The sequence below is a fragment of the Solea solea genome, chromosome 19 (genome assembly GCF_958295425.1).
Source record: "Solea solea chromosome 19, fSolSol10.1, whole genome shotgun sequence".
Classification (NCBI taxonomy): Eukaryota; Metazoa; Chordata; class Actinopteri; order Pleuronectiformes; family Soleidae; genus Solea; species Solea solea.
The window spans coordinates 10,336,445-10,351,218 of record NC_081152.1 but is presented as its reverse complement, the minus strand read 5'-3'; the positions used below and the strand labels follow the sequence as shown (position 1 = coordinate 10,351,218).

Sequence of the window (14,774 nt, the reverse complement as noted above, 5' to 3'; positions counted from 1 at the left end):
ACTCCCAGTCAGTCAGTGTACACACACACACACTCCCAGTCAGTCAGTGTACACACACACACACACACTCCCAGTCAGTCAGTGTACACACACGCACACACGCACACACACACACAGAGAGAGAGAGTAGGGAAAAACAGATCTGAAATTATAGACTGGCATAAACACCAAGACCAAGTACAGTCATGACACAGTAGCCATGTAGAATCAAGATTCAGGTCAGAGCAGGTATAGTATGGCACGGCGGCCAAGCAACAAAGAAAAACTGCACTTAACATTTAAAATTTTAGCGCACAACTAAAACGCAATCTAATTAGGATGGACATGCAGGGATGTTGGTGCTCCTCTTGACTGATGCTAGAAGAAAAGTACAGGTTAGTTCACTTACTGTGCATGGACGCGGAAGGCACCCATGTTTGCCTATGTAAAATGACTATACGCGCAAGGCCAGACGTACAATAACACAAGTAGGCAATGAAGGCGCGGGCACAGTTAGCGATCACGGCCTACTTGCATTAAGGCACGTATGGCCATACAAAGGCAATGGCAGGGCTGCCATACAAAGCCAGGTACTGTGTTTGCAGATCACTAGGATCTATTTTAACGTTCTAGGGCTAACGGTAAATTAATGGCCACGATGGAAAAAAGAGAAAAAAAAAAAAGGCACGGCGGCCAAGAAGTCTAAGCCTTGTGACAGAGTGTACAAGGCACAACATTAATTTTATTCCTACCATCTAGCTTTAACTGTACACCAACATCCATTTAAACCTCATTTAAGATCTGGTCCTCCAACATCACTATATTTTAGTGCTAAAGAAAACAGTTCAAGTTGATATTTTTTTTTTCCTTTTAGAAGTGAGGAAAGGCACGAGGAGGGCCAGGACAGATCGACACGGCGGCCGGAGGAGCGATGGCCCGCGGCCTGCGTAACAGTTGGAAAGAAGAAAGAAAAAGTGGTTATGGGCAAGGCAAGAAAACGCCGCCATAGAGAGGCGTGTTCTTACCTTCGCATGCAAATTGTCACTGTGATTTGGTAGTTAGCTGTGGGCAGCCAGACTAGCAAGTCAGTTGCAGACACCTAAGTACCTTCACTTTCAAAAAAACACAACACACAAGTTTTCTTTTGTTTATTCCCCTACTCTGCAAGAGAAGAAAAAAAAAATATGGACTCACCCTTTGTAGACAGACCTAAAAAGGAAATGTTAGTGCATTATAACTTATCAAGCATCTAAGCCTTCAAGACATCATATCTACTTTAACGTGAACTGCTGAACATAATCATATTCTCAGAGCATCTTAACTATTCAATCCAGACATCTCTGTCACACACAACCCACTCATTCAGAGAGAGAACTTCAAACACTCCATCAGTCACCTCATTCTTTCAAATCAATCGCTCAGCAGTTCCACAAAAATATAACCAACAAGGACCAGATTTACAGACCACCCAATAAAGTGGACAGGAACATACAAAACCAACCTGTGGTTAATGCTCCATGTACAACCCTCAGCTATTTGACAGATGGAAAGCAGGAGAATAAAAAGAACGTGGCCATGTTGGACAATGTAGAGAGATGTCAGCACAGCGGCCAAGAAAGAGCGGGGACACGGCAGCCACCCAGAATTAAATAATGACACCTACTCTTTGACAATCTTCATGAAGATCAATCTGCGGGGAAAAAAACAAACAAACAAAAAAAGGTTTGAGTCCAATCTCCAGCCTTGAAAATGTTGAAAAGTTCAAGTATAGAAATGTCAGTAGCCACACTCTTTAAAAACACAAAAAAAACTTATATTATACATGTGTGATTAAATTAATATGATATATTGCCATCAGTTAAATACATTATGAAAATTAGCCATAAACTTTTTCAATGATGTAGTAAATTATCTCTAAAGGTGTCACTCACCTTTTCTTGACAGCCTCAGGCTTGTGTATATGGCAGTCTGACCAGGTCTCCGTGAGCAGGAAGCAGGTTGTTCCTTTAAAAAAAAGTTTGTACTTTAATGACTACATTAAAAGTTTAGAATTAAAAAAAAGACATGTATCACCCCTGAATCTGTTTTTAAACATTTAACATCAAAAAACAAATAAGTCTTTCCAGTGAAAAACTCAATAGTAATGACCATGAGTGGAACAGTGAGTTAACATAGCACAGCAGCCATTTTAACTTGTTTTTAGTCTTGTTTTGTCTATTTTGATAATGGATTGGTTTAAGTGTTTGAGTTTCAGAATTGTTTTATTTTGTTAAATGTGAATATTTCCTAATTTCTTTGCTCTATTTAAGCAATCATTGAATCCAAATAATTTAAGAATATAACCGAGTTTAGAAACAGTGAACAAGATTTAACATTTTATGGACCAAACATGAAAATAAATCACAGGTTAATGAAAATAGAAATTAGTTGCAGCCCCATTTAAAACAATGATTTGACTGCTGTAACCAGACAAAACGGCTGCCAATTCAGATAACTGGCTGACAATGAGGCTCAGCTTGAATATTGAGGTATATTGAGCATACAATTCAGCAAACAGAGTCACCATTAAGACTTGACAAAAGTTACTCACCATTCTGGACGGGCCTCCAATCCGGACCAGGTCGAACACGCCATACAGGAGCTAATGCACGCGGCCACCTTTTCGGCGTCTGACGTCACGCCGCGGTAGTTTTCCTTTTTTTCTCTTTTACTTTAAAGTTCCATCCTTTTTGAGGTTTTATGGCGGTTGGTGCATCACTGCCACAAGTTCCCCCCTCTTCCCGGAACAGTTTCAGTAGTTAAGCAGCGACACTTTTTTCGCGTCTTTTTTTTCGTTTCACGGGTTCGTGCAGCATCTCTTCAAAGTAACATCACGGAACTGTTGCCTGGAGGAAGCAATCAGCGGTCATCAGCTGATTGAAAAACACCTGCGTGAAGATGAGCAGGTGTGTTGTGTGTCACCAATCAATCAGTCTCCGCTTTATGCTTTTTCTTCTTCTTCTTCTTCTTTTCTGAGGTTTTATGGCGGTTGGCAAACAACGGTTTGGTGCATTACCGCCACCATCTGGTATGGAGTGGACACACACACACATCTTATGTCCTCCCAATCAACTTTGTGGTTTTAAGATATTGAAGTAATATCTTGGAACACTCACTCCGGTTTGTCCGTAATACATCTACCAACTCCAATTCCTCATCAATGTCTCCCAACTTTTTAATCATTACTTCGCTCTCCCTTTGGTATTTCTGACATTGTGTTTTAACATGATGAATGCATGCCCACAGTGATCACCTCTGTCTGTGTTGTGTTTATTGATGAGAAATAATGTGTGGCCAAATCTGATCCGCGATATTATATTTTCCTCTTTCCTGCTTCTTTTTGTGTGCCTAGCCGCTCCCACTTTTCTTTGGATACTGTAAAACCATCTTCCTTTCCTCTCCTCCTCCCATTGTTTTTGTCATCTCTCCTGTAGTTTTTGTTTAATGATGCTGTTCATTTCTGTTTTGCTTAATTTTATTGCTAAATCTATACTATTATGTCCTGTTGTTGCTTTTGCCACCTTGTCTGCTATTTTGTTCCCTTTAACCCCAATGTGGCTGTAGGCTTGTGAGCAGTGTTGGGTAGTAATGCCGTTACTTTATTCAGTAACTAATAATGTAACACGTTGTTTTTTAAAATTCAGTAACTCCGTTTCCTTTACCAAACGCTGTGTTCCTTTTGGTGAGGTTTTACAACAGCACACTGTTCTCATAACATTTAAGCAATCAATAAAGTTTAATTGAATTGAAAAACAAAGCACTTGTCCCACACGTAATCAAACACGCGCCATGAAGTGGACTGGACAGGTCAGGGCACCTGACAAGCGAGAGGGGAAGATAAGTTTCTCCTCGTGGAGGTATTCACATTATTTTCAACTGGAGAGCAGAGGGAAAAACAGCATTTCGGTAACTTGTAGACTGTCCCGGTTCAAAAATACTTTCTACGGTGAACAACAGCAACAGCAATCTGCTGAAGCACAAAGTTAGTTAGGCCTTCTGCTGTTGGGTTTAACGTACATTAACGTACATGAACGAAACTTGGTACACACGTTCATTAGGTCGGGACGGTCAAAAAAGTCGGTGTTTACTGTATGTTTTTACAAAACATCATGTAAATTAAATATAAATAAAAAGTCAATTAATTAATCAATTTAAATTTAACCTTGTATCATAATCTGTTATTCAGGATGCCTGGTTTGGAAAACTGGGGATTATAAGAAAAATATGCCTCGAGGCAAAAAGGCCAGCCACTAATGTTCAGAGTATGTTTGTATTTGTTTTATTTGATATTATGTAATTGCATTGAGAATCACTCATTATTATTAATAATAATAACAACAATAATAATAATAATAATAATAGTACTCATCAGGCAGCTACTTTTTCCTTTTATTTTCTTCTGGCCTCCATGTCTTTATGTTTTGTTGTGTTTTCGCCACAGACCGTATTTCACTTTGATCATCTCTATAAGGAGCAACAACAGCGACAGCTGATTACAGATAACAAGGAGCAACAGAAGCAAAATGAGATTGCAGTAAGCTGATTTCAGATTTAAACTGAGCAACTCAAATAATTTGTTTCTTTGTCATGAGGCTGCCCTTTTCATAAAAACAAAACCATCTGCCCTTTTACGTATTAGACAGGTTGAACTCTTTGAGCGTTGTTCCAAAAAAAAAGAAAATATGTGAGGGATTATATTTTTCCCTGACAGTGAATTAGAGTGACGTCTATATGTACGGAAGAAAACTGCGGCACCAAAAACAGGTCAGATACCCTTTTTTTCATTTTGAAATAAAACAATACTTCTAGGCTGATGATCTGAAATGTAAAGGTTAATTGGTGGGACAACACAAACGAAGAAACCACACTCATCCGAACACAAAACACATGTGAACCGAACAGTTGTTGTGATTTATTGATCAAGTTATTATTGTAGATTGCCTCAGTTGTTGCTTGCCAAATAAATAACACATCTACTGCCATATAACATAAAATATGCAGTACATATCAAATTACCAGATTCCCACATTAGAAAAACTTCTATGTTCAGGAAAGATGATATACTGTTCATGTGAGAGTTGTGAAATCATTTTTCACATCATTTTACAAGCTTGAGTGATGAATTTAAATTATTCACCCCTATACTTCCACTTATTCCACTATTTAAATGCAATGCTGCAGTCCTTTGAGGTGGGTCCCCCACAAATGACTGTAAAATATGCAAATCAAGGCATTTTATATGGTATACAGTGTGTAGACTAAGCCTGTTTACACTTATACCTGACCTCTTATGTGACACAGTCTGAAGATTACCTTCAATCTGTGACCTCCTTGACTAAATCTGTGGGATTAGCATTTTCCTAAAGACCATAAACTTTGTAATATGTGTGTGTGTGTTTATCACAACTGAATTGGAATTGCTCATGAAACAACATGTTTGTTTCTGGCAATAGATGGTACTCAGTGTGTCGTGTCAACATATTCTACCAAGTGACATCAGTGGTACAATTGGTCAATATAAATTTGTGGTCAATGCACGCAGATATATAGCAATATTCTATACCCTTAATGAACCCACTACTATTTTGTATCATTGTGCCGTTTGTCTTCATTGACTGATTACTTCAAAAACATCTAGGCTTTCAAATTTCTGAAAGCTGGTATGGTTTTGTATGACAAAGCAATCTCTCAACAAGACTAAGTGATGGCAGGGGGCCAGGAGGAGAAAACAATTTGCGTAATGGAAAAATCAGACCTAATCTTCTCCAAAATTCAGCCCATATAGGAGCTTCAAGTAAAGGTGAATGGAGGAAGGGAGGAAGGAGCGGCAGCAATGGATGAGCCTTTAAATCTGAGTCCAATGGTCGCTGATGTGTCTTAGCCCTATCCCTAACCCTAATGTTGCAACAGCTTGAAATGAAATTGCGTTGGCCTGCCTCAGTCCCTTTATTTTCCTCATGTTCCACAATGTAGACTTGTCCTACCTATCTGGTGTACCTTTAGAGCAAGCTTTATATGTGTGAATAGCAGTAAATACAGAATGTATTAGTTACTTGTGTAATTTAGCTTTGCAAAATAATCTAAATGTGCAAAATACAATTTAAACCAAGCGACTTACGGCTCACTTGAAGCACTTTTGTTAATAACTGGCATCCAACAATTATAACCTAAATAAAGCCAGTAAACAGTTCTAATGTTGCTACACTGCAACATCAATATATATGGCTAGATTTTCTCCTGCCAACCAAGGGGTGGCAGTGTTGTTTATGAGTGCAGATGTGTAAGACAACACTAAAGAAAAATAACTTGCCTAAAGGATTGTTTTCAAAGTAAAATAATACAGTATATATAAAATGCTAAACTAAATTTAAAGGGACAAAGTCAGCAACCACTGTTTTAAATTTGAAGATTTATGAGGCTTCTGCAGTCTAAACAGAGGTCTGTAACAAAACAGGACACAAGGGACAGGGTAAGATGGAGGCAGATGATCCGATGTGGTGACCCCTAAAGGGACAAGCCCAAAAGAAGAAGAAGTAGATGAGGCTTCTGCAGTCTGCATTAGTGAATGGATATATTACACTGCTGAAGTCTGTTTACACTGTGTCTGTACTTTGGGACCTTAAAATACCCGTGGTGGAGAGCCACAGCAGTAAACGACAGAAAGACAGATGCGTTGCACATCTCCATCATGTCTATTGTCATTCGACTTCCACAACAAATAATCCTGGACATGTTTTGTTAGCACGCTTATGTCATGAAATTTGCAGATGTTTACATTAAGCATAATTCAGCAATGCTGCTTAAGGTTGACATGCCTGTAGTTACACCTGTCATTATGGTGTTTGATAAATGCGCTCCTTGCCTTCACAGAGTGTTTTAAAATGCACATTCCACATGTCCCTTCACAGTATTAGGGGGAAAAAATGCATATGGGTGTGTAAGTGATCATTGAAGCAAACTGCTGGTGAGTTGCTTTTATTGATTTGTGTTCACAACTAATACTGAGAACATTATCCCCTGTTAAGCCAGTGTATGTTTAAAGAAAGTTATTATCCAATTGGGAGAAACAGGAAATCCACAGAGTAAAGCGGAGCTGATCCGTTTTCTCTTCCAGAAGCTGAGGCAAACTGTTATAAGTTGACTGCTGAAGAACAGGAGATTATGTACAGTATGACAAATCAGCACTGCAGTGTGTGTGTGTGCGTGTGTGTGTGTGTGTGTGTGTGTGTGTATTGATCTTTTTTGGCATAAACACTGACATTTGTCAGGACCAGTAGTCCTCATGGAGACCAAAACCTGGTCCTTATAAGGCAGAATCTCATTTCTGATGTTTAGGGCTAAGATGAATGTGAGTCAATACAGCGTCCTTATAAGAATAGCTGTGCAAACCTGTGTGTGTGTGCAAACTGTAAGAGAGAAGCTGTGGAATCTGTCCGTCTGTCTGTTAGTGTGATAAAGCCGCGCCTTGTGGAGCCGCTTGCCTTTCTGTTGTGGCTCCTTGTTCTTGGCCTACTTTGGGGGAGAGGTGAATTTAGGACAACTCCAGTCCATGGGGTAAGGGGATTAGGTCTCCAAACACGCTCCTCTCCAGTTTGGGATTTTGTCCTGATGCCAGACCCTTAAAGTCTGCCAGGGATTAAGATAAAGAGAGAAGTAAGAGCGGCGTGTATTATGGTGTTCGTGACTACATGTTTTTTCGACAACAAAAAAAAGGGGGAAAGGAGGGGCAGGTGCTGGTTGTTACAAAAAAATAAGACAAATTATGACACACCATTGCCGTGTTTGTTGACCTATTTGCCTGTGGCTCGTGCCATGATGTCGGTCAGTATGTTTTAGGGGATAAGATGTAATAATGAAGACGCTGTTCTTTTCATTTATCCTCTGTAATAGTAGATGATCTCCTCTCAATTTAGTGATTGAATGAGGTACATTTTTTTTAATCCTTCCCTCATTGTTATTCCTGATCTAACAAACAAAAGTCATTGCATTAGATTACTTTGAAGCACCCACCCAAATCCATCTGAAGGCAAAGCTTATACAGTGCACATATTTGTTCCACTGACTGCCTCAGGTTTTTAATGTTGTTATTAAGCAGAACATCATCTGCATAACATAGCATTTGCTGAATGTCCATATTTGGTTTAAATACTGTGGTAGCATCCAAAGCACAAAAACAGAAGGTAAAGTTGACCATAATTTAATCCCCTAATCTTACACTGAGGACAAAGTGGCCCATCCAGTCAAATATATATTAGGATGATAATTAAAATTTGAATTTTACTAAACCTCTTACATGTCTTTCTGGTGTCTTCCTTGTGGTGTTTTCTTTTGTCTTTCTGTTAAAGGGTAGTGAAGGTGTGGGGGGGGGAGTGTGATGTCTAGGCTCCTTCTGGGTAGGAGGCCACTGCACCATCATGCTCCTCCAAGAAAGTGGGTCATGAGTCTGAGACTGTGGGATTACCGACCATCGGGCAGACGTGTGCCAGGTCGCCTCTTATTGGTAATGTTTAGACTCCCCCACACTGCTTTCTTCAGTGGAAAAGAAAGGCAAAAACATCACATACCCTCCACCACCTGATGGGCATCCATCCATCCATTCATAGGGCTCCATTTCACTGATTCAAGCACAACTTGCTTATTTTAACCATAAATGGGCCCAAAAATGTCCTGAGAGTGAGTGCGTTTGTCCATTTTAACTGCATGTTAAAATAGTGTATTAACAATTTAAAATGAAGAAAAACAAAAAGTTTTACTGAGAAGAAACACTGTAGCAGTACACCAACACCAGATTGTGTGTGTTCAATTTGAAATTCGAACAGTATAAAACATATTGTAAGTGTAAATTTGTCTCAACAGGCCATAAATTGGAAACTAAATTACAGGCATTTTTCGACTCTCTCTGGTGACAAAGACTCTGATGTGTAATTACTGTAATAATCACATGTTGGCTTTGACGTGCAACTTCTCAGCTTTCAGAAACTGCTAGGATTTTTTCCAATAGCACAAACCGTTGCGGTATTGCAAACGTGTCATTGTTAAAGGGTTAAGACCGTTCAGAACCAAATAATAAAGGTAGGGTCAATGTCACATATCAGGAACTGAGTAAAAGTACATATACTGCTCATCTTTAAAAGTCGTCATTACAACATTGAAACATTACAAAAATGGAAAGACATTGCCAACATATCAACCTATAAGTGTGGCATTTGTACAATGTCCTCATTGAATAATTTACAGAAACTCGGCCGGCTCAGCTCAGCAATAATGAAATCTAATGGCGACACAATGATGAATGCAAGCTTTTAAACAGCTGACCCCCGTGATACTAATGGCAGGCTGGTTGTCTGGTATGCTCTGACGTGGAGTATGATTAATCAGCAAATAAATTACTAATAATAAATACATTCATTTTGCAGCAAAATGATGACATCCATCATCCGAGGTCACTGTTGCCATGTACAGTCGCTAATCAGTGTCGCTCTCTCGACGCTCCATGTAGTGATTGCAAAAGAAAGGGATACATCACGGAAAGGTGGTTACAAAGTAGATGTGATGTTGGGGTAAGAAAGATGTGTGGGAGTGTTTTTTGTTGTTTCTTTTTTCTTTTTTGAATGGAAGAAAAATTAAAAGGAGATACTTGTGTTGTGTGCCACAGGGTTAACTCATCTGCTCCTCTAATTGTTTTTGGTCCAGGTTATTTTGGAGGGGGAGTGGCTGACTTTGTGCATGGGTTGGTTAATTAAAAAGAAAGAGAGAGAAGGGCAGACATTTAAATTAAAGTTTGATTATAAGCACCCTTGGTCACTCATAAAAAATGAGAACAGTTTCAAAGTAAGTCCTGTACGGTGTCTCCTTCATTTCATGACATGTTTTTCAACCAGTTCTTTTAAGCTTAGATATTTATAAAAAACATATTTACAGAACATACATGGATACAATATATGTCTATAGACAGTATATCGGTTGTATGAAAACATTTGATACTTACAAGGGTAGCGTTAATTCTTTGAATTTAATATTAACATGTGAAATGTTTAAAACATCAAGGTTTCTAATGATTCTGAACCACATGCAAAAAAACACACCAGGACAGGAATCAAATCCTGTATGGACAACAGTATATAACGTCCACAAAAACTGAACAGGTTGTTTGTTTGTTTTTTGTTTAAAGTAGAATACAATCCAGTGTTTCCCAACCCTGGTCCGTGTTTTAGATGGTGCCCTGCTCCAACACACCTGATTCAAATGAGCAGCTCGTCAACGAGCTCTGCAGAAGCCTGATAACGAGCTGCTCATTTGTATCAGGTGTGTTGTTGGAGCAGGGCACCATCTAAAACATGGACCAGGGTTGGGAAACACTGGTAAAACACTGGTATAATCTGTAGTGCAATATGTGACTAGTGAATTGAAACTTTTTGGATTAAGTCTATAAAATACCCACTTATTGTGTTTTTGTGGACCGTAAACTACCTGCATGTTGTTTCAACAGCAGGGATAAAAAATGAAAAGCAAGAAATAACCTTGATGTCATTTGTTTGATGTCGGGTTCTGGTAAATGGTTGTTTACCATGAGATGGACGGACAACCTGTCCAGCGTGTGTCCCGCCTCTCGCCCTGTGTCAGCTGGGATTGGCTCCAGTGTCCCACGACTCTCAGGTGAAGGATAAAGGAGTAGACAATAAATGAATGAATGAATGAATATTCTGTTCAATGGTGTGCCATGGTTCACAATATCTTGTTCTGCCTAAACGCCCCTATTTCATCAAAACATGCCATTCGTGCTACTTGCAATGGTTGATGTATAACTTAATTCAAAGATGTTGATAGATGCAGAACTCAAATCACAAGTAAGGCCTCATCTTAGAACATACCACCTACAAACCAGACAGACCCCTCCGCAGGCCAACATCTGTAATGACAAGCCCTGCCTGAAAGGTTTGAACTCTGACCTCCCAGGCATTATGTCAACTGCTCGGGTGGCTCATCATCGCTGTGAAAAGCTGATATTTCCCACCCCGGACAAAGACAAGTAAAACAGACACCAGGTCAAACTTAAACCCCGGCGGGTCCCCCAGACGGTGTGTTGGAACTGACTAACAGCGGCACCCCCACCATACAAGTAAATGGATGGACAGTTGTTGGCCTTCATTGTGTGAGCATGAAACTGGGGACACATGTTGGGTGGTAAAAGTGTCAACGCCTGACTGAGGAGCTATTGTGCTCAATTCCAGTGGTAGCACTCAGGCTTTGTCTCCTGTGTTGTTCGTCATTAGCATATCAATATGCAAAAGGCCTGATGCCGGGCAGAGGTGGCAGGCTTTTGAGCCGAGAGTAGACCCTCATGCACAAATAATGAAACCTGCATTCAGCTCTTAAGGGCCAGCTGTTGACTTAAAGCCATAAGTGATAAGAAGTGCGATGAATCTAAAACTAAAAAGTGGCATTGCTTAATATTCTAGTGCGTAACTCTTAGAAAAAAAAATAAAACAAATGTCTGGTACATTCAAACCAACGTCACATTACTTCACACAATGCTGATTTGTCAGTACAGCGGTGTGGATCACATTCCAGTGCTGCACACAGGAAGTCATTCACTTTATGTAGGCAGACGGAGGCAACAGCAACTTAATACTTGAAAGAAGCCGCATGACAAGATTCAGAAGTGAATTATACTGCTCTAAAAACCCTATTATTTAACAGTTTAATGGGATAAATATGTCTTTACCCCGCCCCGCGCACTGCTGCTATGTACATTATATATATATTCATATATATTTAAATGTAATCTAATATTATTGCTTGATAACATTGTTTTTGAGAAAGAAAATAAAAGCTTTATTTAATTAAATTAAACACTGCAGCTTTAAGATTGACATTTGCTTTTAGATATCGAAAGATTTTAAATTTCTGACAGCATCAGTTTTGACCCATTTGTCTATAGTCTATAGTATTTTGGAGAATGACAAAAGGCCTAAATGGTGCTCGTCCATTTACTCAAGCCAGCTGACCTCAAGACAGTTAGCCTCAGTGTGTGTGTGTGCGTGCATGTGTGTGTGTGTGTGTGTATTTTAGAGGCACAGCCACCACCAGAGTGTCGGTTACTCTGACGGCCAGGCAGAAAAGCGGTTGGGCAGTTTAGCCAGCTGCTGAGGGAGCGGACTGCGGCAGGCCTGGTCAGTGAAACCTTGCCAGATGGAGCCATTTCAAAACAATGAGTGCTGCTCGCCATGGTTTGAAACTAGAGGCTGGTTGCTGGGAGTTGACCTTTATGTGTAGTAAATGGATTGTGGTGGCAATATCTAAGAAGATTCTTTCGACCAGGAACACAGTACAGCAGATTGTTGTTTTTTTTAGTTTTCACAAAATACCGTTGTGTGTTGATTCAGACCTGAACGGGATCTAAACTCGTCATCTCATTCTCCTGCACGCTCACATTCAGAGTTCTCCTGTCATCTTCAACCCCCCTCTCACTAACTACTTCTTCTTTTTAACCCTCTTTCTCTCTTTCACACACATTTACTCTCTTCCTCTTTTCCCCTCAGACAAGCAACAGGCCGAGGTGTCTTGGGACTACTTCGCTTAGGAGTAACCAAGCCTGGGTAATGAGGCATGTGATTGGTCCCCTCCCTCCTGGACAAGGCCAGTCTTTGGAGCACATGATTGATCATGACAGGAGCACAATGGCCGCCTGGTGTCAGAGGGGTGGCACGGCCGCACATGGACCCCCTGCAGTAAGACTACGTGGTCCAGCTCAGCTGTGCCTCAGCAGTTGAACGAAAACATAACCAGTGCACATGCACATACAGGAACACGAGCCACTTGTGGATTTTCATTTTCTTTTTTTTCTTTTTTTTTTCCATTTAACCTTTATTTAACCAGGCAAAAAAAAAACATTGATTCAGTTTAAAACAGCGCATTTACAGCATAATTTACTTATAAATAAAATAAAGACGTTTTCAGAGATAAAGGGGGATACAATTTAAGAGGGAAAATAAATGTAAAAATGCAGTGTGTCAGGACAACTTTAACACATGCTGGAACAGCAGATGAATTAAAGCAGAGTAAAAACATAAATCAGTTTAAAAGAATATACAAAATACACGTTTTAAATACATATAAGGATGATGAACGGCCGTTTAATCACATCAACAGTGATGGAGATGGTCATGTTTAAAGCCAGACGTATTCTTGTTATACTGAGAATATTAATACTATAAATATGTAAATATTTGATGATGGGATACATGAGAGTATACATTGAGTTGTGTGTAATAGAAATGGAGTATAGGAACATATACGTTTATACTATTGCCTACTCCTTTTCAAACATGTGACAACTTGTAAATGTGTTGTCATTGTAAATCTATCTATCTATCTATCTATCTATCTATCTATCTATCTATCTATCTATCTATCTATCTATCTATCTATCTATCTATCTATCTATCTAAGAGGTCAGCAGATCCAGGAGACATGTTACAATCAATAATTTGGACAAAAACAGTAATGTAACAGTGTATAATGTTTATGTTTATTCATGTAAAATCACACATGTTCCAGTACGGGCATGTTAAAACGCACATATACTGCCGAAAAGCAGTATGCTGACCATAACACACAATTATGGTTATGTAAATTTTTCACATTATTGTCTCATTTTTGTCAAACTGTGTAGCAGAAGCAACTAAGTAAAAAGGATATTTGCTCAAAGGGAAATGATTTTAGTGCAAAATACAAAGATAAAGCAATATCATTTCCTGTTATACATGAATCACAGCAGATCTGAGTAAAGATGTGCATTCATAAAACTGCTCTGTTCTCTTCTCAAGTAAAGGGCGCCCGTTTGTTCTTCTGAAGCCAAACCTTTATCCACCGAGCACTTGTGAGCCTGTTGAACCTGCTCATACTCAAGGTCAAACATCAAGTTGTAATAGGTGAAAACAGGCTGAGCCTTCATGGAGGACCATTGCTGGCTGATTGCGGCTGCCTTTTCAAGTACAGGACCCAGGTGTATTAACACTTTAGCAATTTGCTGTGATGGTGCTCGACATTTCAAAGGTGACGCACACAAAAACAAACAAACAGGATAAAAGCGTTGGCTGTGTTTTGAGGGTTTTGCGCATATGAAAGCCAGGGTAAAGGAGTTATTTTGAAAAGTGGTGGGGACATATTTCATACAGAGATGATATAAGATTTCATTTTATGATTGTAGACAAAAAAATCAGCTGTTCATGTAATGCTACACTAGATTTAGGAACCCAGTTTCTGTCTACAGCTGCTTCCACATTTACAAACAGCCCTCCCTTAATCTTATTAATTCGAACAATCCATTATTGTTTTTGTTTGTTTTGGTTGCTTCCTTTATTTTGAATGTGTGCTAGAATTGCTGGATGGATTTGAAAGACAGGGATCAGCAGGAGAAGTGTGATGAGAAAAGGAAACTGTTCATGTTTCTGGAGCAGCTAATTTGTCCTGAGCTCACTAATGAACAGCATAGGTATAATTGGCTTACTTGAGGGCTGGCGTGCTGGGCAAGTAAAATTGAATCAAAGCTGTAGGACAGACATGTCAGAATAGTTTTGTTTTTTGTGTCTGTGTGTTGGTAATTGGCGCTGTGTCAGAGGGATCGAGGGATGGGGACATGGCAACCAGCCAAAAATAACGATCCAGCTCTTTGCAAGTGGCTACTGGAGGAAATGTTAATGAGTGAAACCATTTTTTAAAGAAAAAAATGCAAGAAAATAAATGTATTTCTG

The 14,774-nt window shown here is 39.4% G+C and overlaps 1 long non-coding RNA gene across 1 annotated transcript; it reads right to left on the bottom strand.

Annotated features, from left to right (window-relative positions):
• Positions 1 to 93: 93 nt before the first annotated feature.
• Positions 94 to 2,975, bottom strand: LOC131446572 (uncharacterized). Its single transcript, XR_009233942.1, has 3 exons — positions 2,570 to 2,975; positions 1,911 to 1,983; positions 94 to 1,669 (listed from the first exon to the last, which is right to left on the bottom strand). It is a non-coding gene; the product is annotated as an uncharacterized LOC131446572 (long non-coding RNA).
• Between the last annotated feature and the right edge of the window lie 11,799 nt (positions 2,976 to 14,774).